Source organism: Rhyacophila brunnea, unplaced genomic scaffold (assembly GCF_057557595.1).
Source record: "Rhyacophila brunnea isolate RB1 unplaced genomic scaffold, BYU_Rbru_1.0 scaffold_3, whole genome shotgun sequence".
NCBI lineage: Eukaryota > Metazoa > Arthropoda > Insecta > Trichoptera > Rhyacophilidae > Rhyacophila > Rhyacophila brunnea.
This window is the reverse complement of record NW_028232965.1, coordinates 27,716,367-27,730,502: the sequence shown is the minus strand read 5'-3', so window position 1 is coordinate 27,730,502 and position 14,136 is coordinate 27,716,367.

The window sequence follows — 14,136 nt, the reverse complement described above, 5'->3', positions numbered from 1 at the left end:
AATAACTTGAGCAATATTTAATGAAAATTCAGAACCGTTCCGTCTGTTCAAAGCTTTTAATCTCACGATATTTCTTTGTTTAAGCTTTATAGAGTTATGGTACTTTACAAATGCGCAAAGCAATCGCATGCTGAGTTTCGGAAACAGCTGGTTGTAGCAGATACGAGGTATGCTACGATGTGACTTTATCAGGAACGATGAGGTTGGGGAGTGGAGTATGGAGCCTTTTGTCACATTTAAGGAAAAGACTGGACGTTGTAACCTACTTGCCCACATGCTACATAGACGTCAAGATACAAGTCTCAACTAAGCCTTTTTCTCTTTGTAGAAGAAGATTATTATAATCATTGGCGGCTTAATCCGGAAAAAACTAGCAGGTCAATTTTGAATATATTATTTTAATTTGCCTTTTCGTTGTATACTGAAAAGACGTATTGCAAATTGACTTTTTATATATTATAGAATAAGTGCTAGAAATTGTTATAGGTAGGTACCTACTTACCCTTCAAAAAATGTCCGTTTTTCATAACGCCAACCCATCGTTAACCGAAATTGCACACAACGCGTTATATTTTTTTGTAAATTAGGTCCACTTTTCTTTATTTGCTTTTTGAAAAATCATCAATCACACGATTATAAAAATTGTCTATTTTTCCCACATATTTTTTTTTTCAATACTGAGCATTGCAAGAGCGGTCAGTCTATCCTGGCCCATCGTATTGCGTAGAAAGGTTTTTATTCTTTTGAGAGTGGAAAAACATCTTTCACTTTCAACTGTTGTCATTGGTATGACGCAAATAAATTGGAGAACTTTGATCGACTCGGAAAATGTTTCGTTGAAATTATTGCTGAGTAAAAAATGTAGAAGAGAAACTGCACTATTAGCGCCATGCAAATCATCTCGTTGATAAAACACCAATAATTCATTTTTTAACTTGATTATGTTTATTTTTTCTAACAGTTTTACCAAATTTACTTGACGTGTGGGAAAATTATTTTTAAAATCAGTGTAATATTCTTTATTGAACAAATCGGATATAATGAGATGATCGTTGGATGCGAATCGTGCTTCCATTTCCATTATAATTGTATCACAGACTTCAATTGCTACTGCGTGCGTACTAACTGCTTCACAAAAATATTATAAATCACTAAAAACCAAACGTTGTGTGTATATGCAATAACTGCACCAAAAACTCCTTACATATGATTAAAATAACCAAAAGCATTCGTCAAAACCTGTCAACGAATCCGAACCGCATACACAGTTGCGTCTTGAGACCAATTATCTAGTCAGTGTTATCATTCTGTTTCATTTAATTAGGTGAAAAAATCTTTTGTCTCACACTCGGGCATTGCCGATATTACAGTAATTCACGCACCGTTACAAGCTTCGATCTCGTATTTTGTGTTATATCGATCTCTGTCTTATGTATGAGAAACGAGAGAGAAAATTTTATAAAAATATTCAATTTGGGTCAATTTTCAGACTGCCGGCGAACACAATATTTTTGTTCGGGGAATTATCGCCCAAACAAAAAAAAGCCCAATAGACAGGGTTGACACAATATCGCGCGCCCTATAATTTCAAATCCACCGATTATTATTAATATTATTATATATGACATTGCACATATTATTAATAGTATTATGTCGATTGTAAGGTATTTATTTTGGCAGGTCAATGACCGAATGACCCAAGCATGGAGCCGCCAGTGATTATAATACACGAGAATATGTAGGTTATTGTATATTTAAACGTTTTGAACGACTGTGTATTAAAATTCTAGTTTTTTTTTATTCTGAGAAAAAATGCAATGGTTTTATGTCATTATACATACAGCAAACCATATGTCACGTAATAATAGATCACCATGAGGTATTGTATGCAAATTGGTTAAATTTCCTTATGCACTTTGCAAGACAAGTATAGACACTTTGACATAACATACCATTAAAAATAGTATACATAGTAAAATGCGAAATGAAAATTATATTCGAAAATTTACAGTTTTAAATACCTCAACTATTTTTAGTCGATAGTTATTTCGGTTGGTGACAAAAATAAATGATTTTTCACTGCTTACTAATAATATAATAAAATATTTGGTACCATATTATAATAAATAAACATTTTAATGAAAATTAATATTTTTTGTTTAAATTATTATATTTCATAAAATAACTCTTATATGCATAAAAACAACTTATTAAAGAAATTCTATTAAATTTCATAAATAAATGACTAGAAAGTATAAATGCTTACTTTATTATTCCATATTATGTGTTTGAAGTGTTTGTCAATAAAATTTACTTGCGATATATTCATAATACAAAATTATTTCGCTGACAAAAAATAGGAAGTCAATGTTATTTTGAAGACCACAGCGAAGATACAAATTTATTCGTACTTATCTTGTCATCCTGTACTTATGTTGAATCAATAAGTTCGTCGTCGGTTGAAATCTGAAACATTTTCAATAAAAATTCATCGGGCGTCAATTGTCTATTTACTCGATCGCGAAATCCTTGAACTTTATTTTTTTAAATGTAAGAAATCGAATTGTTTGAATTGTACTCAGCATCGAAATAAATTTATTGTGTGTGCGCTGATTATCTAACAAGTTTTTTTTAGTCAATCAAGGTCATTTCAAGCAGGATACCTTTATTTGATGAAAGTATGAAAATTGTCGTGATGATTTACATGATTCTAACATTTTGAACTAATTTGGATTATTCAGACCATTTACTCGTACTTGTCAAATTACTAAAGTAGCTACGTAGGTATTTATAAAGTACATTGAAATGCAATTTCTAAATAGTATTAATTTAAGTAGGTAGTTATTTTACTTTCATAATATGACATAATAACTTACTTTCTCTTCTTCTTTCAAGTTTTATATTTCTTATTGTCAGTGATTATATATTTTTTTATCTATTTCATGGCTACTGTTTAAAATAATAGTACCTAATTTATATTATAATATGCATTTTGGCGCATTGGCCAATATATGTATTAGGTACCACAATACTCTTTTTTCTAAAAAAATAAATTATATAAAAAAAAACTATTCTTACCACCACCACTACGGATAAAACAATAAAATCCATCACCAATTTAAACTGCAATCACCTTATAACTAATAAAACTCTTTATAACGAAATATTAAAGCGATAATTAATAATAAAATTCAAAAATAAATCTATTATTCATATATATTTAACATTTACATATAAAACTTTTCACTTTAGTTCATACATTCACGACCAGTGTCTTGGGAAGTTTTTCTTGTAGAACTTTGATGGGTGATTTCAATTCATAACGCCGTACTATACGCCAAAGTGCTGTATATGCATAGCGGAATGGCGGAAAAATCATCTGTGTATATTTATACAAGATATACATATTTTGACCGGTTAAGTAGTGAAATCTTTACATTTTGACAGATACCATCATACATAGCAGCAAATATGGTAGATGGAAATGAGGTGATTTTTAAATTCCACACTCAAAGTATATAATTTGTAGAGATTCTTTTAATGTAAATGTAATAGCCAAAAAATACATAATTAATAAAATGTTGTGAATAGGAAATCCAATCCCGAGCCAAACTTGACAATCCCGGAATCCCGGGACGTGTCTCGGGATTGGTATTTTTTCCATTGTTAATATAATTTTTTTATATTTACAAATAAAATCGGTCAAAAATAAATCTAGTATAATTTATACTATTTAAGACATTTATTGTTAATATTTTATACGTTCAATCTTGGAATAAGTTTAATGGAGTAAATAATATTGTAATATAAATAATAATGTGAATTTAATATGAGATTGCTGTTTCTGATAGTAAAGACATAATGAATGGGCTAGCGAGATTTAAAATAGTAAAGCAAATCATGGTGTACTTATGGCCTTTCCGCTTCATAAATCTAATTAGTCATCCAAATATGAAACTGTCGTAAAACGTATAAGATCATGGTGGAATTATTTTGTTAATAGTGCGAAGCATTGTTTTTTCCAATCTTTCGCATTTTTAATAATTTATGTGAAAAAATAAAATGAATCGGCAACTAACACACGGGTATAAATCAAAATTCATTCAAACTCCGTTTATTTCTAATGTAGTTATTTGTTATTAAAAGTATTTTTTCTGTTATATTTTCGTTTTTATTTTATTTTCCATAAAAATTGATAAAAAAATCAATCCCGAAAGTTTCGGGATTATGTTTATCAATCCCGGGATTCATAGGTATCGAAAATAGCTCGGGATCCCGAGATTGGAATCCCTAGTTGTGACGTATTAATTAGTAGAATTCCTTTATGTAACACTTTAATTACTCAACTATGTATTTTTGTTTATATTTAATACGGATGAGAAGTAAATATATGGAGTTAGTTTTCATAGGTATGGTGTAACAATCTAAAAAGCTGTTGATAAAGAAAGCATTTGTAGAATTTGATCATTATTATTATTATATTAGCAGAATTACTGGCCGAACCGTATATTGACAGAATAAGAGCTCTGAAGGGTTTGGTAGAAAAGTTAAATCGAATATAATATAAGTATTGAACCCCTAATCATGCCGTATGCTGTTAGTAAAACAAATAATAGATACGCAGTTATTTAATAACTTTATCAGGAAACAGATTTGTTAATTATGTAGATGAAAAATTTATCGTACTAATTGATTAGAAAAAACTTTTTTCTTTTATTTTTTAAATATACATTAAATAAATAACGTTGCCATTAGAAAAACAAAGTGGTAGCAAGAATTTTAAAATTTTAATATATTCCAACGACAACAAAAACAATTGACAAACGGTTTTGTGGGCTTCCATTATTAAGAAAAAAGTGTATCAAGATGTTTTGTAATATTCATTATAGAATGTATTCAAATTATTTGAAAAAAAATATAGTGATACTAAACTTGACGGTGTCATGGCCGGCTTGATGGCCGAGTGACTTACTCGTCAGCTTATAATTTTGTGGATCCCAGGCTAAAATTCTGAGTCTAGTAACAACAACACACATGTTGTTTTTCAATGTGTGTTTGGAATCATTGTATGGACCTAATATGTTGAGCAAATGACTTACATCCATTTCTTGTAAAAAAACTGTTAATTCAAACCTTTACTCCGTTTTTATCTTATTCATGTGAGTATGCAGGTTTAATATGTTTATTCTAAGACTTTAAAATGATTAAATATTAATTTCTTTTATTGTGTTAACAGTCAATTCGAGGTGGAACTGCATTGTATTATTTGAATAATTACACATAATTAATCAAATGATTAAATATTATGTGGGAAAAGTATATTAGAAGATCATAAGTGATGTAGGTACAATTTTGTGACATATTTCTGAATAATAAGCTAATAAAATAGCATGGAGTCACAAGGAAATGTCAATTTTTAACATTGAACGTATGTGTGAAGTTCTTCATTTTTTTTGCTGGTATTTATAAATCATAGGAGTGTCATGCAATCAACGTATGGCGTTTACGCGAGAAAATTGTGTAAATCGCAGAAATCGTGGGTTCTTCAAAATCTCTGGCGTAATAGGTACACGATTATTATCCTCTATAAAATACTTCATAAATAATTAGAAAAATATTTAGTTTTACACGGTTGGTTATTTGATTAAAATACAATATAACATGTGTATTATATTGTTTTATAATATACGTATTGCAGGAGTGGCAGAAACTCAATAATTTTTAGAGAAAATGTCACATTTTTTCGGAAAATGTCACCTTTTTATAAAGTATATGAATATATTTTAAAACGTCCGATTGAAAATAACCCGAGGTGAATAATATTATATCAGAAATCTAAGGTGGTGACCAGTGAATCTATTATAATAGAAACTTCTCGATATTTACACTCATTCTTAGGGATAATGAATCGAATAAGTATTGAATCGAAAGATAATTAAAAATGTCTTTATGTCAGTCTAAAAAAATCATCCGAAAATTCAAGAAAGGACATAGGGTTACAGCTGCTTGTATGAATCAAAACAATGCCATACTAAGTTAGAAATAGAGTACGAATGGAAAATCAGCATAATAATATGTAATCATAAAACGTAATAATATTTACACTTAATAAAATTAGAAATTAATAATAATTAAAATTAAGATTAATTATGAGCATACTTAAAATATCAGATCATGTACCTATATCGTTTTATAAAAACAAATATGTTGATAAAACTGTATATTACACATTATATATTTTATACTTAGTGCATTAGATAAAGGATAATTAATCCCTGAAAAACAAACTGTGTAATATTAAAAAACGTTTGTATAAATTAACCATTCACAAAGACAGCTTAATCAAGGAGTGATCATTACAGAAAGACAAGTTGAAGAGATGCTCGCATGCACCCATTGCGTAATATAAAGATGCAGTGTCTTTACCAGTTTCACATCGAAACAAAATGTATCAATACCAGTATCGTATCAATATAACACTATATACATACCAAAATATCTACGTATTGTTCAAAATCAACAATACTTTTTAGACATCCCTGATGATTCTCACAACCTATTAATTATTATTTTATTGTGGGCAGTATTTCATGTGTGATATTATTTACTAGAATCTATGACAGTTTTAGCTATTGTTTAGAGAAAATTAACTGATTGTGTAATGTAACGCAATAAATGAGAATACCAAAAAGAGAAATTGTACTTGACACACTGCGGTTTTATCGACCTCCATTGTGCATGTTATTCAATTCAAAGATACAAAGGGACTTGTAGGTTCCAAGAAAACTGCGCAATCGATAATAAAATTAAATTAAATACCCACATTGTTGACTCAACTTTACTGTTAAAATGCAACAATCATCACAATGCGTCTTCATTATAATAAAATTTACGCATCATACTTTCACAGGTAGGTACACAAACCACGTAAATAAAAAATTCCATGAAAATCATGAATATATTTTCTTAAAACTATATACATGTTATACATCATTTAAAAATACTTCAGATACTACTGCTGTAAAAAATCTCTGAAGTACGTTAAAAAATAAATTGGGAGAGATCCTGATGTAGTCCAGTAATCAATATAAGTACCTTAATTCAAGTCACAAAAACCAATTGCAAAAATTGACGCATTTTGTGAAGCAAACGAATTTCATCATAATTGGGAAGAACGTGACCCAATTATTGGTAGAGCATTTTGACACAAAGCCTTTGTATGGGTGTGGATTTGAGTCTCTCCCTGTATGTAAATTATTCATTCAATAAAAATATAGTTTTTTGAAGTATACCACTTTTACAAACTATAACGAAAAACTGAGAATGGGTGATTAATCTACTAAATATATATTATATTATGAAAGGCTTTAAGAGCACCCATATAATATTTTAATCACTACAACTTTAGTGGTTATGTATACATAAACAGGACCAGTTAAATCGATCATCAAACATTTCGAAACCAAAAACATCTCGATACTCCAGGACAGTATAAAAGAAGAAAAATAAACGAAAAAGAAGACTATTTTAAGAATTCTTTTTATGACATAGGTATAATGTGCAAATTTTCAACTAATTATTTAGTTCAAATGTTAAGTTATTTAAATATTACAAAACTACATATGTTTTCGAAGAAAAATATCAAGGCTGGCCATCGACAATAGCATTCCTATTTTATAATCTTATCAATCTACCGTACGAAATTCCAACTCTTGAAAAGATTTCTATGATACCTATAGGTCAAAATTATTATTATTATTTGGCTGTTATTCCTCTACACAGATAGATACATATTATATTATATAAACAATTCGCCAGTGATCATAGTATACAAATGATAAAATGAGCACTTATCTTGTAATGGGTAATAAAACTTAATAAAATACTAAAGTTCAAAATGAATGGCCATATATTTTTTCCGGCTTATACAAAATGTAAATGGTAACTCTCCCATTCTTGGTAGTATTAAAATGTGTGTCGTTGATAATTATCTGAGAAATCAGGAGCATCCGTTGTTTGTTCGCCCAACGTACAGAACTACCCTACTTTTGGTAATGTTATTTGGTAGGGCAATAACTGTGTTCCATTAAATCGCTTTCAATATTGATATATTTCACTTAGATGAGCGTGAGTATAGGCGGATGTTGTTTTATGCGTTTTAAAGATAAGGTCTACTTAGTTCACCCGGTGAACTTACATGTACTTTATATATATACTAGCTGACCCGGCGCACTTCGTACCGCCTCAGAATCAAGAAATCTTGTGTTAACTTATTAACTGAATTTAATTCAGTTTTTATGAATACTCAAAATTAATTAAGTTCAATAAATGTGCAAAAATCAAATCAAAATGAAAAGTATTTTAATTACATTGAAATGAATGTAATTCACGTGACAGCAAGGCATTTGCTTTATTGAAGCGAATATATATGATTCGCGTAGCATTATTGCACTACTTTCTGTTAAACTATTTGGTGGATGGGTTGCACTCGGGTCGATTCCCTTCATTGAAGTAAGTTGTGCTATACGACATTTTTCACATTGTTGTCAGACGCGAGAACGAACAAAGCGGATGGTTTGCCGACACGTGATCATGCTACGTACAATTGACCATGAGAGAAACATTCATTTTCTAGATTCAGGCCACAAACACTCAAGGATTGGCCTTGTGATTTGTTGATCGTCATGGCAAATGCAAGACGATTCGGAAATTGAATTCATTTAAACTCAAATGGCATATCGATTGGGATCATCGGAATTCTCGGAATGAGAACTTCTTCACCTTTGAACATTCCTTTGATTATCGTCGCGTGAATCACATTGCCCATACGTTTTCTCACCACCAAACGCATTCCGTTACATAGTTTTGGTTGGTTCAGATTTCGAAGCATAATGACTACCGAGCCAACCTTCAGTTGTAAATTGTACGGTAGTAAGCCAAGCAGATCCAATGAGTTTAAAAATTCAGTTGGATAGTTGGTTGCTGCGTCTTCGTTTGTTACACAGTCGATAGATTTGAGGGAATGCAGTGGACCAACGATTTGATTTTGAATTGTGAAGTTTAAGTGATCCACATCTTTGTTCTTTGCCGCAAGAATTGCTCGTTCACTCAACCAATTGTAATTTTTGGTTAGCAATGATATTCGGGAACACTTTTTTGATGAGATCCTCCTTCGCTGAGACGAAATTGCAAAAATTCAGCGGAAACGAAATCAATCCATTCGATTCGTCGACAGAAATACGGCCGTTAGCAATAGTCAGCAATTGCTTGGAGGAATCTTCGGCAGATGGATCGTTTAGCAATGCAACGCATATTTGTCGTCAGCTGCAGTTTATTCACATAGCGCCTCAGAGTCGATGATTTGAGGCAAGCGTTTATTTCATCGGCAGCAGTCGATCTTGGAATGACTGGTAGTGTTTGGCGGAAATCGTCAGATAGTAGAATCATTGCGCCTCCAAAACATCTTGATCGCAGATCTTTCATAGTTTGATTGAGTGCTTCCAATGCGCGTTTGTGCGCCATTGTGCATTCATGCCAGGTAATGATTTTACTTGCTTCCAAACCTTTGGCCATTGCTGAGTGTTTCGCAATGTTGCATATCGGTTTTTGAGTCGTTTGAAGGTTTAACGGCAATTTCAACGCTAAATGAGCCATTCAGCATCCTTCTCGCAACGTGGCCGCTATCCCGGAAGAAGCAACTGCTACAATAATTTCGGATCTCGCACAAACAGTGGCAAAATCATGAACATGAGGAATGTCTACCCAGTTCTACCGGGCGCATTGAGGAAAAATAAGCCACCATTTTCATCATCAATTGCCTTCATTAACGTATCGTACACTTTCTTCTGATGGGGGTTCAACAGTGGTACATTCGTTCGAACTGATTGGTTCAATACATCTCAATCATATTCACGTTCACGTTCCAATTCTAGATTGAAAGAGTCGTTCATTCCACGATGTGGCGTTGGCATTCCTAACTTGACTAACAAACTGCCGCACATGAGGTAACACATGTCTTCGATCAAAAGCAAAGCCTGGTTATGTATCTGCTCATTCACCCCGAGATCGGGATTCCCTGAACTGACACGAATTTAATGTAAAATGTCTTCTGACATGTCATCCTTGTACTTGTTCCACAGTTCAGGTGGATTTGATGGGAAGCATGTCGAAATAATGATAGCAAATAATGTGCGTGTCTGACTTGGAGATGCAGAAACAATAATTACTTCAGCGATTGTCATGTCCCAATGAGTATCGTTTTCAAGTAAATTAAGCTGTTGATATGCAGCACGAAATATTGGGCACACTACACCATTGACAGTTCGAAGTGATTCAAATGATGTCGGCCCACGAACATTCACCGGCAACAACCGCAAGTAGAAGCATTCGTCATTCTTCTGATGAACTGTGTAAATATGACCAAGAGCATCAACAAAACGCACATTATTGCCTTATGATCAGGAACCGTATCGCCTTGCTTCCGACATTGAAATTTCTTCGATGAAGCGTTCCAAGTGTAATAACATGGCATCTCAGAGAAGAGCAACATTCGTGCAAACGGATCGCTTTGGCAAATCGAAAAGAAACTGGTCAATGTTGTTGCTGGAGGTGTTTCAGCATGTTGAGCAACATTATATGCGTTGAAATAAACTTGTTGACCATTCTCCAGATGCACCGCCAAATGTACAACGGTGTGATGACGTTCATGCGTGGGGAATGAGAAAATACGCCAAATCGTTTCATTGCAGCTTACATATCGACTAACTTGATAGTGCGTGATTTTATCGTTGGTATTGGGAGTTTGAACACCAAAAACTGCCATATCGCTGCCTTTGGTGACATATTTGCAGATGTATTTGATAGACTTCACTGAATTGCAATACTCCACGTTGCAATGCGCCTTGAATGTTTTGGAAAGAAGTGGGGAATACGGAACAATCCAAGAGTTGTCGACCACGATATCGTTTTCTTTCACTTTCGTTGTGATAGTTCTACCGTTATCATTGGGTGATCGAAGCCGATATAGTGGATAACCATCTTTCGCAGTGATAGTTTCTGCCGTTAAATTTTGTGGATAACGCTTGTAAAACTTGCCGTCGACCATGCACGGTGATTGGGGGTTGATGGCGCCACACGGTCCATAAATCATGTTAGTAATTACAACATCATGCAGGTCTGGATCGGTTTCGGGATCAGGAATCTCGTCACATATGATGTCATCTATTTGGTCTGGTCAAATTCTTTCAACTAACCAAATAAAAATGTGTGCATGCGGTAAGCCTCGTTTTTGCCATTCAATCAAATACATCTAGCATCGAGTATCCCCAAAGACGCAATGATTAACAGTGTAGTTCATCAGCGACAGGATTTTTGCCGACAAAGCCTGGTTATGTATCTCCTCATTCACCTCGAGATCGGGATTCCCTGAACTGACACAAATTCGATGTAAAATGTCTTCTGACATGTCATCCTTTCACTTGTTCCATAGTTCAGGTGGATTCGATGGGAAGCATGGAGATGCAGAAACAATTGCTTCAGCGATTTTCATATCCCAATGAGTATCGTTTTCAAGAAACTTGAGCTGTTGAGATGAAGCACGAAATGTTGGGCACACTACACCATTGACAGTTAGACATTTCGACTATCATTGAATCATTCTTTCTTTTGTTTGTTTGTTTCTTCTTTATTGTTTCTGTCATGTATCAGAGATGGCGTTGTATACGGATTTAATTTTTTTGTGATTTTCTTTTATTTTCGAATGCGCGAGGTTTTCATCGTTCAAATTCATCGATGTCAGTCAAAAGCCTTTCCATACAAAATGTATGAGAAAATTAATTTTCTTCATAATTTATTTTTTCCGTGATTTATCCAATGTTTTAATAGTTATTCTGCTATTCGGGGCGGAGACAAATCCAATAAATCAAAGATCATAAAAATCGATCCAGCCGTTCTTGAGTTATAAATGGTGTAACTAACCCGACTTCGTTTTATATATATAGATAGATATAGATATTTTTTTACTCATATTACCATGTACCTATTTTTATTTAAACACTTATTTTAGGTCATATTGTGAACGCCTTAACTCATTCACCGTAGACCAGTTAATTACTATTTAATTATCATGCTAATAGTATCCAATGGTCATCTAATGCCGACACAACAGCCGTGCCGTGTTGTCAGCGCTGAATGAGTTTTAAATTTGTAAATAAATTTACGTTTAAATTTAGTGTAAAATTTTAATTATATTACTAAATAAGTGTTTGTTAACTATAATTGTAAGAATATTACAACAACCTAATGTTAGATACCATAACAGAATCATGTCACTGTCAAAATGTTATTTGTGTCCTTATCAAGATCAAACAAATATACACTTCCTTTTCTAATAATATTTCGTAGATCTGCATAAAATTAATGATAAAAAATAAGCTTCTGACAGTTTAAATATTTAGCATTCTTTTAAGAAATTAATACAGGCACAGTTTTATGTCTAGCATAACTAATTTCATTCAATAAAATGCAATTTGTATGCATAGAGCTTCTTTAGAATGTATTAGTTGTGGTGTGAGCACTCGCATTTTGTTTGCACGTAAAAGTAGTGACCTTGAATGAAGTTTAACAGGATGCTGAAAGCTGATTTATATTTACTTTTCTCACCGTTAAATTTTCATTGTATTGGTCATGATTATACGTATGTCAAACGATTTATTTGAATTTGCGAAAATAGAATTATCACAGACGAGTGTGTGTATTTTTTTCATTAGGTATCATCCTAAACAAATATGGAAAGTCTTTGTCTCTAGGGAAGCAATTATATTATATTATATTTCTTTTATTAAAGTAATTTCAGCAATTATTGCAAATTTACATGGTTTTATAACTAACCCTACTGTTTATTATAAATACCCTGTATCAGAGTTCATAAAGAGGTTTCAGACACGGAACGATTTGAGATTTTTCTGTAACGGACTTTTTATTTTTTATACATCTATATAATATCTGTTACTTTATTAAAATTCTGAAAGATATATAGTTCATTTATATACATAATCGGCCACCTGTTTTTAATAAATTTAAAAGTAAAATTAGGAATTTGTTAGAAATTAACAATGATTAATGAAGGAGGTCGAATATGTAAATATAAGAAGTTAGGTGTGACGTTTTTCACTATTCGGGAGAGTGCTCTTACCCTTTGAGTAATCGATGTTATTTTAGTATTCTAATCATAAAACCACATAATGTTTCAGTCGTTTTGTTTCCCTGGTCGGATCAGTGTCGAATAGGAAATTATGTATTATCATCAATTTTTTGAATTTTAACAAAAACAACCGCGAGGATTCAAAAAACAATTCAAAATATCTCCTTTTTAAAGATTAAAATCTTGAATAAAATCTTAAATTAAAAAGAAATATATTTCTAATTACTGAAATAACATTTGCAGGCTTTTGTTTCAAGGATTATCTGTGTGATGAATGACGTGGTGATTTGTTTATTTTTAAATACGCCTGATTTTTCTAACATTTACCAAAATCTTTAAAAGTTAATTACGCAACACGTTCTTGCTAAATTTCTCACTTTCATCGTTTATTAAGTGATTAACGATACTAAACGTATGCAATTTCATTTCAAACACTTATCTTAAATAAATACATATTATATTTGAGTATCATATAAGCAGAACTACTCAAGTTTGACCAATACAGCAAGATCAATTCTTCAATTTTTGCCTTAACACAGTTCCAATAGACGTATAAAAACTGCATGACATCGTAGCGTTGAATCTATTAAGCTTTTTTTTTGAATAATTAATGGAAATAGATTTATTTTTGATTCTTATAATATGAACTGCGTTTGTATACATCAATAACGTAAATTGTAATATAAAAATGTATAAAAGTGTCCATTATTTTTTTTATGTTGAGAATACAGAAGTGTATTAAAAATTTTACGACATTATTAAATACTTTTATCATTTTTTACCGAATGGAGTTAATGTCCTTTGCCATTTCTGAGAAGTATATTATGACATGAACATGCAAGTAACATTTTATTTATTTTGTCAGAAACGACACTATGTGACAAATTTGCGTCTTGATAATGAAGAAAAATAACAGATAAACATGAAAACAGTAA